The following is a 14,606-nucleotide window of genomic DNA, read 5'->3' as shown; positions in this document are numbered from 1 at the left end:
GAACTGGCGTTCTCTAAGGTGATTGTCCAAACAATGGAACAGGTGATAATCGGACGGTGCAATACTCGGGGAATATAGTGGTAGCAATATTGCTTCCCATCCAAGGCGAAAAATGGTGTCCTGAGTCATTCTAGCCACGTGGGACTTAGCGTTGTTCCGTAAACGAGGACCCATTTGCAATTCAGAAGTGATAGCTCCAGAGTTTTGAGTTTTTGTTGAGCACAGCTCAACTGCTGACACTACACAGTTGCATTGATACTCTGACCAGCTGGTAGCAGTTCCCGATGCACGATGCACCAAACACACAGAAGGACCTTCTTCTGGTACAGTGCTGGTTTCGGCTGTTTTGAAATCGGTTCATGGGATGCTAACCAATGATGATGGCACCGTGGAGCTTCGTATAGGACACACTTTTTATCACATGTCACACTGTCCAGAAATGGCTCCGAAACAGTAAATAAACACAGTCGACTGCCGCGTTGCTTTCTGGCCCGGAGTCAAAATATGAGAGACCCAACTTGTAGTGCTTCACAAGTTGATGGATGTGCTGCCGAATGGTTTCTCCACACACTGAATTGTAGTCCCAGTTTCTCTTTGTACATGTGTTGGTCTTCTGGCACGTGGTGTTTTCGGGTGTTTCGTCATCGTCCTTAAACTTGTTAAACCATCGCTGCAATGTCCGTCTCGTCACGACACCCTCACCAAAGGCCTGGCATATCTTCTGTCCCGCTACAGCGGCGTTTGACCTCCATTTGGACTCGTTCAGCATACATGCTCTTATGACGCTCTGTGGATGTCCCATGTTCCCTCTGTCGTTACGCAAGTTCACGGTGTGTCTGAATTGCCACTACCAGGTAGTATGTTGGATATACCCACACCAACAACTGACGTTCGCCTTATCTCCACTCGCATTCAACGCACAGTGTGAGGTCCAATTGAACACAGACCTCTACGAAAAGGAACAGAACTTTCTTGGTTACCTTTATAGTTATGCACAAAAGTATAGCGTTTGGTCCCGGGCAGTAGTTCTTGATTAAGCATAATAAAAACTATCTTGAATATAATTTATGGATAATAATAATAATAATAATAATAATAATAATAATAATAATAATAATAATAATAATAGCTAAAATAGTGTTTTTAGTTTTCCAGAAGGAAACCAAATTTTTTCTTTCTTTCAGGCCTCAAAAACACTAGAAGCAACACATTTTTTTTCGCTTTGTACATTGTAGCTGGCCCCCCTCAAAAACGACGGCCCCCCCTACACAAACCTGCTGGCTACACCCCTGGGTAGGGATGTTCCTACGTCTACTTAATCCACCTAAATATTATACAGGGTGGGCCATAAGTCCCTTACCACCCCTTGTAAAATCTGTGTTCCTGGAAAATAGTGAACAACAACCATGTAGTAACATAGTAGGCCGAGGGGAAAGTCGGATTATGATGGTGACCAAGATGGCGGCCATCTTGAAAGCCGCCATCTTGAATTCACGTCAAGATTTTCAAATGGGAATATGTCCATGCGGCACATTATTTTAGGGTAGAATTTAAAGACAAATACAATGGTGAAACCGGTTTGTTGATATCTTAATTTGTTCAAAAGTTATAGGCATTTCAAATTGCTAATTTTACCGTACTGTTTCTGTTGTTGTAGGTGAATAATTATGCCGCTAACGACAGCAGAGAGGAAGGAGTTTATCAGGGCATGGTGAGGAAGGAGTGCAAGGTCTGTAGCAGCTGAATTCAATGCCAGGCACCCAGATCGACATCCTGTGTCCTATGTTAGTGTCGCCCAACTCTTCCAGAAGTTCAAGGATACTGGTTCAATAGCAGATAAACTCAGGTGTGGAAGACCTACGACCGAAACAGATGTAGCCACATCAGTAGCAGTGCTGGCTGGCATCATTTGCTACATCACCACACCGCAGTACCCGCCATCTGTCCATGGAATGTGGTGTCAGCCGTACATCCATCAGACGTATCTTACAGAAAAGCAAGTGGCATCCGTACAAATTGCATCTTCAACATCATCTATCTGAAGATGACCCTGATCGTGGTGTGGAATTTTGCGACTGGGCCCTTGCACAGTTGCAAACGGATCCCACATTCCACACACAAATTGTATTTTCCGATTTGGCCAATTTTTATGTCGCTGGGGAAGTGAATAAGCAAAACTGTATTGGTCCCCGACAAATCCTCAGTGGGTTGACCCTTGCAAAATGGTAGGTACAAACAAATTAATGATGTGGTGTGGTCTATGGAGCACCAAATTAATTGGTCCATTCATCATTCCTGGTACCCTCACTACTAAACGGTATTTGGATATGTTGCGGGATCTCATCCTCCCTTCCATATTGTCTGAGGACGGCACATTTCCACTCTTTTTCCAGCAGGATGGTGCCCCTCCGTATTACGGATTACAGGTCCGTACCTATCTGGATGAACAACTTCCTGGACGTTGGATTGGGCGCCGTGGTACCATTGAATGGCCAGCACGATCACCAGATCTAACGCCCTTGTATTTTTATCTGTGGGGTCATCTGAAGGCAAAGGTATATCCCGAAAAGATCTTGAACACCTGGAAGAACGCATATTTGCAGCCTGTGCCGATATTTCACCAGAAACTCTTTTGAAGGTCACGGACAATTGGGTTGAACGACTTACCTTGTGTATAACTCGGGATAGGGGCCACTTAGAGCACGTGCTCCGCCATGCGTGACAGGTAAAATTAGCAATTTGCAATGCCTGTAACTTTTGATCAAATTAAGATATCAACAAACCAATTTCACCATTGTGTTTGTCTTTAAATTCTAGCCTAAAATGATGTTCCGCATGACCATCTTCCCATTTAAAAATCGTGACGTGAATGGATGATGGCCTTTTAACAGTGGCGTAGCAGCTGTCCCCGCAACCCCCGCAGTGCGGAGGTGCCCCGAGGTATAGAGGGCCCCGAAGTCTTGCGATGAATACAGATTTAAAGAAGTAAAACTTCAACCTTACTTCCACTAAATAATTCAACTTGCAAAAATTTGTGTGTACATCGTGATTTCCAAGCCATAAACATTTCTCGGTTCCGGAAAAAATAAATAAATAAATAAATAAACAAGTACGTTGAACTTTAGTTCAGTTTCGTAGCAGAAGAATGTTCTTTTAATCCTCCCTCTTCAACATTTTGGCCTTTGAGGCTCCCAACTGACTGTCGGTTCGCTTTATGTACACACAATATTGCTAGCAGGTTGCTAAGCTGGGAATTCAGAGATGAGCAGTAAGTGTCCCCACCCCTTCAACTTAATGGTTGTCATTCGCGGGTCGCTAAGTTATTTTGAGGAGGGTCACCAGTGACAGGCAGAAGAAAACTAAAAACATTCTTCCGTGTCCCGCCTCCTCAGCTAAAACTAGCGAACAATACCTAGGATGAGTCAGAGAGTTTGAAAATGGAATGAAAAGGGGTCAAGGGTAATAATATGTTGACCATGTGACATGCATTTCATAACGAGAAGCCTTGCTTGTTGGTAGGACGTCAAGCAAATACAAGCAGCAAAGTGGTAGTTGTGTGTGATATTGTGTTGAAGTGAATTGCATTATAGATTAACAGTACTCCTTCTAGTGGGGAGTGTGATATCTTCTGTGTGACTTTTTTTTTTTTTTTTTTTTGGACTCATAGGCTTTGATTTTCCCCTGTGTAGTGCCTCCCCCCGCCCAATTACTATGTCCAGTAAACGTGTGTACCCCAGCGGAGCGACGGAAAAAACGAAACAAAGGGATGTTTTTTTTGAAAAGCATCCCGAAAATTTCTTCACATTTTTCAGTGATTAAAGAAAGTGAACAACGTATTTCACCAGAAACTTTGCAAGATGAAAAATCTGAGTGTGTTTCTGAATTCGAGGTGTCTGCAAACATGGAATGTGAACCCGTGGAAAGTGAGCATAGTGTTTCTTGCCCTTCGGATAACAAACATACCGAAATGATCACTAGTTCCCCCTTCCCCTCCACTTCTCAAACTAACGTTGACCATACTGCTGAAGCATTAAATTTGTCTCATAAATATCAAACCGATCGAGGTAATTTTAATTTCGAAATACCAGCAAACTTAAAAAAAGTGCATTTTGACTTACGGCCCCTGCAAACCATCCGGTTCTTTTATTAGAGACAAGAAAAATAGATGTTTCTCTTCCGATTATTATTTTCAAAATACGCAGCACGGCAAATTCCCACGACAATGGTTATGTTATTCGGAAAAACTGAACCGCGCATATTGTGAGCCCTGTTGGCTCTTTGCTGACAGGAAAGCAACTCACTTCCATTCAGCATGGATTGAAGGAATAAGTGACTGGCAAGGACTAGCGAAAAAAATTAAAGAGCACGAACGAACTCAATATCATTTGCAAGGTTGTATTACTTACGACATGGAAAAATAATAGTACTGTGAGAGACAGTTTAGTATCTGAAATGGAAGACGAGATAAATTATTTTCGAGAAATATTGAGGAGAATAATCGACGTCACACTCACTTTGGCAATGTATAATATTGCCTTTAGGGGACATCGCGAAAAACTGGGTGAACCTAACAGTGGTAATTTTCTTGCGGTAGTTGAACTTTTGAGTAAATACGACCCCATTTTGTCTCGATAAATAAATGATAAAACAAAGAGCAAAAATACATACTTAAGTCCCGAAATACAAAATGAAATTATTCAAATGTTGTCAACGCAAATAGAGAAACAAATAATCGCAGAAATACAGGACGCTTGTTTCTTTTCTTTGATTTTGGATACTACTCAAGATATTTCAAAACACGACCAATTAAGCTTCATTTTTCGATATGTCCTAATAAAGAAGGATGTAAACGACAGACCCGTAGAACTCATTATACATGAAAGTTTCTTGGGATTTTTGAGAGTATTGGACGGAAGTGCACAGTGGCGGAGCCAAGGGTGGGCCTGGGGGGGCCAGGCCCCCTTGCTCAAAATCTTGGCCTCCCTAGCGGCCCCCCACACAGAGTGATACTGCTATAGGTCGACAAACGGTGAATTAATAGTGGCCGCAAGTTAAAATACTATCGAAACATATCTCGACAACAAAGTTACCAACTGCAGAATATCGTATGTTGCAATAGTCTGTGTTCCGAGCAAAAATCTTCAGGCTCCTTTTTGTTTGGAGTACAGGAAGATCTAATTTATCTAAATCTGTAAGATGCATGCATTGACCTCAGCATCTGAACGTTCCTTTTAACCTCTGTCCCTTATCTGGTTGTCTTCTTTGTTTTCGACAAAGAACCAAAAAAAAAAAAAAGAGCAAAATCAGTCTGCATTCTGATTTGCTTCAATGTTGAATGTCATACTAAAATAAGAGATGCTTCCTTACAAATAGCATGCACTGCAGTAAAACTTTACACTCGTGTTGGACGAAAGAAGTCTTCGTACACTAAGTAATTAATTTCCATCGATTATGGCGACATAGAACAAATGCATAGCATCCATTAAATATTTTGGTATTATTATTATTATTATTATTATTATTATTATTATTATTATTATTATTATTATTATTATTATTATTATTATTATTATTATATAATATCGAGAGGTCTTGTTTAATATACAGTAAAAGAAGAGAGCAGAAGTTTTTATTATTTCTGTCATTCTCTCTGCTGATCGTATCCCAATAGTTCGAGAAAATTAAGATACTGAATACTATCAACATCTACTATTTGCTACTGGTACTGGTTCTCCTTCTCGTCTACCTTCTGGTCTTGTCTCTAGAGTACGTCTTAATTTCCTAACGCTCTTGGCCGTGGCAACTAAGTAAAAACCTTCTGCTGCGATGTTAAGCGATACTAGCGATCTCCAAGGAAAACGGAGTCAGCGCTTGGTGGACCTATTCTATTAACTAAAGCCTGGGGAAATGAGACTAACAAAAACCAGTGGTTCTTTATAAATAAATCTTTCAGAAGTATTTTCTTTTAAACTATTTTAACTGTAGCTTAATCCCAAAACTGCTACTACTAGAGAAATTCCGAAATTTATCACAGAGCCAGTGCTACAATCTCCTGATTACCAACCATCAGGCAAGATACCGAGATGATACAACTTGGTCGCGGCAGTAATGCTGTTTTGTTTAAAAGTGTAGTTACTCCCATGACCAGGTTGTATCATCCTGTTATCTGATGTTTGTGGGACTGGTCTACAGATATTCCATTCAGTAAGTTCAGTCAGTGAATACCAATTTTTATCACAGGTTTATATAAATTCTGCGTCAAAATATGCATTTCTGAGGAAATTAAGCATTTCTGAGAAAATTACATTGAAGGAATTATGCAGAACAGTAAATTAGTGGTGACATGGATTTTCAACAGGATACACTAATTAATGCCCCTCCTTTAAATCTAATCTCAAAACTTACAATATTAATTTAGCATCGACTACTGGATAGTAGCGTTATTTCAACTACATTTGAATTTATTTTAAGGCTTTGAAATATCCGAGACTCAGAGGATAGAAATAAGGGAAATTAGTCAATAGGGCCACCGAGGAAGAATCTTGGTAATCTCCTCAGTTGAAATACTTATCCACGAGGGATCAATCACACCATCTTCCGAATCTTAAGCTGATGTTCTACCGCTGAGCTTTGGTCATTCGGTGCGGGTGTGAAGTGTTTGTGTATTTGAATTCACGTCAAATTCTAAAAAGTAGTGAAGGTAAACAAACGAAAGAAAGAAAAGGATAACGTATACTTCTTTTGCTGGGGGCCGCAGTGGCTCAGTGGTAGAGCGTTCACCTCTGGTGCTTGGGGTCCCGGGTCCGATCCCAGCCCCCGCCAAGTGAACTTTGTGGTGGACAAACACCGTGTGCGTGGGTTTTCTCGGGGTTCTCCCGTTTCCTCCTACTTTCTTCTTTCCACCATTTCCCTCATCTCTCATCATCACCGTCTCCTTTAGCCTAACCGGCATAACCGTGGGACGTAAAACTCAAAGATTTCATTTCATTTACTTCTTTTGCTGTAAGGAGTCCCGATTGAAATGTCTGTTCTAACACTGTTTGATACTAGGGAAAGAAAAACATATTTCCTCTTTTTGCTTCAAAGAGTGCTCACTTCATCATTTTAATAACGTAAAGGCACATTCATTACTCAGTTTTAGAGCTCAAGGGTAAAAGTAACAAAAATTAATTGAACTACGGCCAGATCAAAACAAGATACTGGAACCGGGGCAGTTGCCCGGGTGCTAGCAAACTAATGTGTGTGTTTATTGGTGTGGATGTAGATGAAACGGGTACTAATCGCAAAATTTGCCCTGGGCACCAAATGTCTAGTTTCGTCACTGATTAGGCTACCATTTTTTAGAGCGTGAAATTTTGATATTTTTCTGAAATATTAAGAATACATGATAATTATTGGCAGTTTACTTTAGAGTGAAACTTAAGCTTCAAGAGCAAGGCTTAAAATTTAAAGTGGGATGGAACGGCAAATCACTGTCCTGTTAGAGTTCAGTTCCTGTTTCTGTGCGACGTTTGTCTCGTAAGCACTTTTGTCCTCTACATCACATTTTACTTTATTATTATTAATAATAATACAGTTTATCTACCAAACAACTATTTATATTATTATGCGGTATTAAACCAAATCTGGAACTTGTGATATTTATTTACTTCCATCATTCCACCCGGGAAATAAATGTCATCTATACGAGATGGAATGTTTTCGGGTAAAATTTAATATTACTGCTGCCATGCTGTAACTTTGAGCTTCGCCTTATTTCAAGTAGATGCAGACATGTCGGAAGGTTTGATTCTTGTAGATTCACTAGTTCAAACGCTGTCGAAAATGTGGTCTGGAGAATATGACTCTCAACGAACAACATTCGAACAAATTTGTCAAGAATATTTGTCGATATGCATAGAAAATGGTCCTGAAATTCCAGAGCCGGAAATAGATAGGCTATAGTGGTTCCTTGTGGAAACGAATTAGACATTCCGCATCGAAATATCACAAATTCATTTTGGATTAATCTCTTCCTTCATTGGAGGCAGAAAACGAATTTTCTAAAGATAATACATTAAGAGACATTTTTCTGCCTACTATTGATAAAGCAATCACTGAGACGGAAAAACGCTTTGGATCATGTAGCAAAATCATTAGATCAATCACCACTCTACATCGAAAAGGTGAAAACTTTCTAAATTACAACATTGTGGAGCATGTGGTCCAGTATTATGAAAGTGATCTGGAAATATTTAAATGTAAACTCAAAATCCTCCCAAACACAATTAAGTTTTATGAAGACGAGAGAAAACCAAAGTTGATTCCTTGGTGAATTTCGTTGATCTTTGCGTCTACAGAAACGCATTCCTAAAAACCAACAAGTTACATATAATCTCTGTATAAGTTTCTAGTGCTACATGTGAAAGGCCATTCTCATGTTTGAAAAGATTAAAGATATATAGGCAATTCAATGATTGATGATAGGTTGAAAAACTTAGGATTACTTTATATTGAAGAAAATTTCTAAATCTTTAGACCCTGAAGAAGTTGTTGATAAGTTTGCTGCTGCCCACAAGAGTGTATTTCTTGACCTGTTACAAGTTATTTTCTTGACCTGTAAAAGTGTATTTCTACCAGCCACACATATTTTAAATGCAGCGAGTAAATTACTACTTACTTATATTGGAAATCAATTGTATTAATGCATCCTAGTTGTTTGAAGTAGTAAATTCTTACACTTTCACCGTAAAAGAGTAAAATCATGAACAACAAAGATGAAAACATTCACCTTGAAAACACACACACACACACACACACACACATATATATATATGAAAAAATTCATTGGAGATGGCCCCCTCAAAATTTTCTTGGGCCCTTCATTGGCCCCCCTGAGAAAAACTCTAGTTACGCTACTGAAAGTGCACAAGGATTAGCCCTTAAGAGATCCGGTGTTTTGGGGCTATTTTTTAGACTTTCAGTCAAGTAGCTACTGCATCGTCACTATTTATCCTAGGATCATGGATCATACCTCATTCTCTTCAAAATGGAGCTGGCTTTCAAATGATACCACTTGCATGCTCATACCATATACCCGGAGCGGGAAAAATGATGTCAAAGGGAAAATTTCGGAGGGAAATTTTTTTCTCGCACTTTGGGCCCCCCTGGAGCGACCCTGTGTGAACGTAGCCATCTAAAAAAAATCTGATAAATAGTACTTGGTATACTGAATGTGTATGCCAAATTTCAAGTTTCTATCTTGAATACCAAGGGCGGGAGAAATTTTATCACGAATTCCCACCATGCCCCAAATTACCGTAAAACACCATGATCTCAGGTAAAAAAAATTCCTGAGACATCCCTAATTACCCTAGGGTCATGTTTCGCCTATCATTCTCTTCAGAATAGAACTGCCTTTCAGGCGGTACCATTCACTTGTCCCCATTATGTATCTAAGGCGGGAAAATCCCGTGAAAGGGATTTTTTGGTAAAAATTCCCTTTTTCAACGTTTAGCCTCTCTGCACCCCCCTGTTTTAACGCAGAAATCTGAAAAAAATCTGGTAAATACTACTCGGTGGGCTGAATGTTTGTGCACAGTTTCAATCTTCTAGGTGCAAAAATAAGCCCGCACAAAAATAGTACCAAAAATGTCCAAAATTCCCCTATACAGAAGTATATTTTGATAAAAATTCCCTGACACTTCCCTAATTATCCTAGGGCCATGTGTCGTACATCATTCTCTTCAGAATAGAGCTGCCTTTCAGGCGGTACCATTCACTTGTCTCCATCATGTATCTAGGGCGGGAAAATGAGGAAAAACGGGATTTTTGGGTTAAAATATCCCTTTTTTCAACTTTTTGACCCTCTGGATCCCCCCCCCCTGTTTTAACGCAGAAATCTGAAGAAAAAATCTGGTAAATACTACTCGGTGGACTGCATGTTTGTGCAAAATTTCAATCTTCTACGTGCAAAAATAAGCCCGCCAAAAATTTTTTACATACCCCCCCAAAAGTATTACACGAAAATATAAATTTTAGACTTATGACGTTATCACCTCCTATGTCTCGACACAGGAAGGTGTGAAACCATCCGTAATGTCTTCTGCAATGCCTCTGGACTTGAAAAACAAACAAACAAACAAACAAAAAAAAAATCCGGATGAAAAAGCTCAAATAGGAGAGTTATAACGCAATGTATCATGAAACACCCCGTATGGTACAAATTGTACCATGAGATCCCCAAAGGATTAGTAAATGCAATTGAAGAAAAGGGAATTTCAATAAGACAGTGCAGGGGAAAGGGCTACGACGGGGCGAAGTGATGAGCGGAGTGTATTCGGGAGTGCAAGAGCGCATCAAGAGACTTGAGCCTTCAGCCAGTTATGTACATTGTGCTGCTCACAACTTGAATCTAGTGCTAAGAGACGCAGCTGAAATTCCGCAGATAACGTCCTTTTATAATATTCTTGAAAAACTTTATGTACTTTTTAGTTCCAGTATTAAAAGATGGCAAATTTTAGAAACTAATAATAAAGCCACGACTCTTTAAAGACTATGTCCATCAAGGTGTGGTTCAGCTTACGACGCGTTATTAGCTGTCCGTTTTCATTCTGGAGAAATTCTGAAGGCTTTAAGCAACATAATTGTGACATCAAACAAATCAGAGCAACGCGACGATGCAATTCCCTTAAGAAAACAAATGGAATGCTACGAGTTTGTAATTCAAGTGGTAGTATAACATAAAGTTTTAAAAACGACGACCATCGTATCGAAAAAAATGCAGCCACCAAATGAAGATATACAAGCTGTAACAAAATTACTGGACGAGGCACTTATTTCATTTAAAGAATTAAGGAATTCTTTTTACGAAGTGAAGAAAGAGTCCGAAGAAATGGCACAAATGTGGGGGATCGAATGTCGTTTCACAAGTAAACGTCCAGGTAGAGCAAAAAAGTTTTTTTGACGAATTATGTGAGGATGAAAGACTAAGTAATTCAGAAGAATATTTCAGAATTCATGTTTCTATGGTTATTTGGATACTGTATTGAGTCAATTACAGGCCAGGTTTGAAAGCATGATGAACATCACTGAAAAATTTGAGTGTTTGCAACCCAGTGTTCTCGTGAACAGCAGTGACAAGGAGCTCTATTTAAAGGCGGAAAGACTTGTAGTGAGCTTTTCGAATGATATTTCTTCAGAATTACCTCATCAGTTACTTATGACCCGTAGTGTACTTCGAAATGATATCAAATGCTTAAAAGTGGGAACAGTGAAAGATTTTGCGGAATTGGTCCTTATTAACCCGTAAGTAGTCGCGCCATTTTTTGTAACGTAAGTACTCGCGTGGGAGTGCCACAGACTCCCATATTTTTTTGTTGTTTTTTTAGCTGTTAATTAAAATATTGCGGTGAGAATTGCTAGAGACATTCCTTATAACCTTTCTTTTCGGGCCTTGATAGAATGGTTGTTCTATTTTAGGAAGGTACTGTAAGTGACAGCAGTATAACGAACTCCATTTTCAAGAAAATCACTAAGGAAACTTGCTGGGGGTCCAGGAGACCCCCACGCGAGCACTTACGGGTTAAAAATCATGTGATTATTTCCAGTATTCCTGAGGTCACTGTGGCGTTCAAATTGTTTTTAACTCTTCTTGTGGCAGTGGCTTCAGCAGAACGATCCTTTTCAAAACTAAAATTAATTAAGAACCATGTGCGCAGTTTGATGATGCAGGAACGTTTGTCATCTCTTAGTATGATAAGCATCGAAGTTGAAAGAGCACGCAAGTTAAATCTGCGTTCTTTAATGGAAGATTTTGCTCGCAAGAATGCTGCACGAAAAAGACGTTTCAAAGTTCAAGATTAATTGTAAGTAGAAAGTGCATGTATTATTATTATTATTATTATTATTAATATTAATATTAATATTTCGAAAAAACATCTAAACCTGTATATTACAGTCGTTTCAACACAGTTTAACGATTCATGGTCCATAGACCTCAAACCAATGTGAGTAAAAACTGTTACATACTAAATTTGTTGTAAATCACTTGAAAGCCGGCCTAATGAAAAGCCCGAATAACGAGCGAAAATCCCTCGAAAAATTACCCAAGTAATTATCCTTTCCATTCGGCAACCACTCTCTCCTTAGTTGTAAATGGGTTGCATAACATGAGTTACACTCAATAACATCTTTCCCCTGTACAAATTTTACAATCTGCCTCCCCTTGTAGATTTGGCCGAAAGGCATTTTTATTATTGTCGACATAACTATCGGTTTTACAACTAAAGCCCCTTCTCTATACTTTGCGGGGGAGGGGGGGCGCAAAAGTGTGCTACGCCACTGCCTTTTAAGATGGCCGCCATCTTGGTCATCGTCACAACCCGACTTCCCGCTTGGTCTACTATGTTACTAGATGGTTGTTGTTCACTATTTTCCACGAACACGGATTTTACAAGGGGTGCTATGGGACTTATGGCCCACCCTGTATATTTACCTTATATTATTGGCTGCACTTCTTCACCGAATCAAACCAAACTTTGTGCAAAAGTTGTATTGGGCAGAAATAATGTTCCTTTCGAAGATAAAGCCAAAACCAGTGCAGAGCCGGGGAGTTATGCCCTCCAAAGTATTTATCATCATTAACATGGTTGCATTCCTTAACCAAATCAAGTTGATATCCTCACTACAATTAATGTTTGTGCTGTATTGCCATTGCGAGTGAAGAATCAAATGCCAGTGCTAATATTTGCTTAAACCCAGACAGGGAAAGAAGAATTTACTCGTTTTTTGTGCAAAGTAGTAATTTTCCGTTTATTTGTATGTGGTTACTAGATGTAGGGGAGACCGTGGACAATTGTAACGCTGATCAATTGTAACATTGGCCATTTCTTGTAGAAATGAGTTTCGAAATATCGTCTGAACTTGTCATTGAAGTCACTCATGTAAGATGTATGTGCAAAGAAAAAAAGAGCGTCGTTAGTAAAGTGTGAAAGACTGGAGGAGAAGAAGCGTGACTTTTACAGATGTAAGTAAATTTTAAACTGACTTGTTTTTATTTTCTCTTGATAGATATGCGTTTATTGTAAACACATACCCGGTGCGTGTGTAATCTATGTTCTTTCCTTGACAACGTGGATATTGTGTTTGATACTTTGACTCAATGTAATTATAAGAAATCATGGTATTTATCACTGACCGTTGAACAGGTACATATGTAACATGGCGATCGGGGACGATTGTAACACGTTACAATCGTCCCAGACAAAGTTGAACTTAAACATTATTAAAATAAACTAGATATGATCGAAAATAATAAAATTGATGTAATTAATAAAACAATGTATGTATTAAGTATGCTTTTCTGGGGCCACAAGTACATAGGGGGGTCGATCCCCCAAAAATCCTTGGCGGCCTTAATGTATAATATATCATGGTTACTATAGGAAAAGAAAAGACTTTCGCCCCATTTTCATTATGGAGCCTCCCCTAACTACTTTATACTCCCTCACAAACATTTGTGGCTGGCTGGGGATCACTGCTTTTCGATGTTGTATCAGAATGGGTTATTGTTTCAATATGTCTATTCCTTGAGATATCTTTAAATAGCCTATAAGTTTTTAAATACTTTTTGTCTAATAGGTTCCCTTTCTAATCATCAGAAATAATTAACAATGTAACTTTTCACTTGTTTTGCTTAATCTCTCTCGCACAGTAGCACATTCTCTGTTCGCGTCGTTGTGTAAGGGATGTGTATAGAGGTTACAAATGCAGTGTGGATGTCTATTAGTAGAATATCATTAGGACTTGAAACAGTGGCATAACAATAGGGTAGGCAGGGTAGGCATTGCCTAGGGGCGAAGTGCGCTTGGGCACATTAGAAGGTATCGGGGCGCACTATGGATTTTGCCTAGGGACGCCAAACGCCATTGTTACGTCACTTACTTTTTATGTTACGTCATATTTTAATCTTGGCTTGCTTGTCCATGTTTAAGTTAGGCAAAAGAAAAGTTATTTGGAGCTAATGTGGCATGGTACCGCTAACAAGTAACTCATCATTCATGCATTTTATTGACGTGTGGAAATTGTATATTTTTAAATAGGTCTAATTTTAAATTTGAGGATGTAGTCTATACTCTTAGTTTGTTGTCCCCATCCCTTGCTAAACTTATTAGTATTATTATTAGTAGTATAAGTATTATTTAACCATATATATTGTTCTGCAATGCCATATATATTGTACTTTTCAATAAAAGCATCATGTTACAATTGTCCCAAAGCCCTGTTACAATTGACCCGGGCACAGGGTCGTTTGTAACAAGACAGATGCTGTTATATAATGCTTCGTAACTTTCTATATTAAAAATTGTCATCTATGAAAAAAATTGAATGGAACAACAAAGCTTCACTTAAGATATTGTATAATTTTCAGACTTATTGGAGCATAAACATGTAAGGAAAACAATAAAATGTAAAATTTGTTACAATTGAACCCGGTCTCCTTTAATTTGAGCCACATAACTCAGCCCACTAAAACAAACAAAAGCCTCCATTCCGTCATTTCACTACACAGACTGTTTAGGTAGTATCAACACTTCCCTATTTCTTTGAATTTGCTTAAGTATTAG

The 14,606-nt window shown here is 38.9% G+C and overlaps 1 protein-coding gene across 3 annotated transcripts in view; it reads left to right on the top strand.

Moving 5' to 3' along the window:
- Positions 1-14,606, top strand: part of LOC145666521 (uncharacterized) — a 411,536-nt gene that overhangs the window by 30,101 nt on the left and 366,829 nt on the right. For 2 of the 3 annotated variants that reach the window (XR_014127763.1, XR_014127764.1), the window contains exon 2: positions 1,658-14,431. The exons of the other annotated variant lie outside the window; for it this stretch is intronic. The gene's annotated coding sequence lies outside the window, so the exon portion shown is untranslated. Of the gene's footprint in view, positions 1-1,657; positions 14,432-14,606 lie in introns of those variants that run through there. 3 annotated transcript variants of the gene reach the window in all.

This window comes from Thermobia domestica, chromosome 12, assembly GCF_964235325.1.
Source record: "Thermobia domestica chromosome 12, izTheDome1.hap1.1, whole genome shotgun sequence".
NCBI lineage: Eukaryota > Metazoa > Arthropoda > Insecta > Zygentoma > Lepismatidae > Thermobia > Thermobia domestica.
Note: the sequence above shows the minus strand (reverse complement) of the source record. Positions and strands in the feature narration are given on the sequence as shown.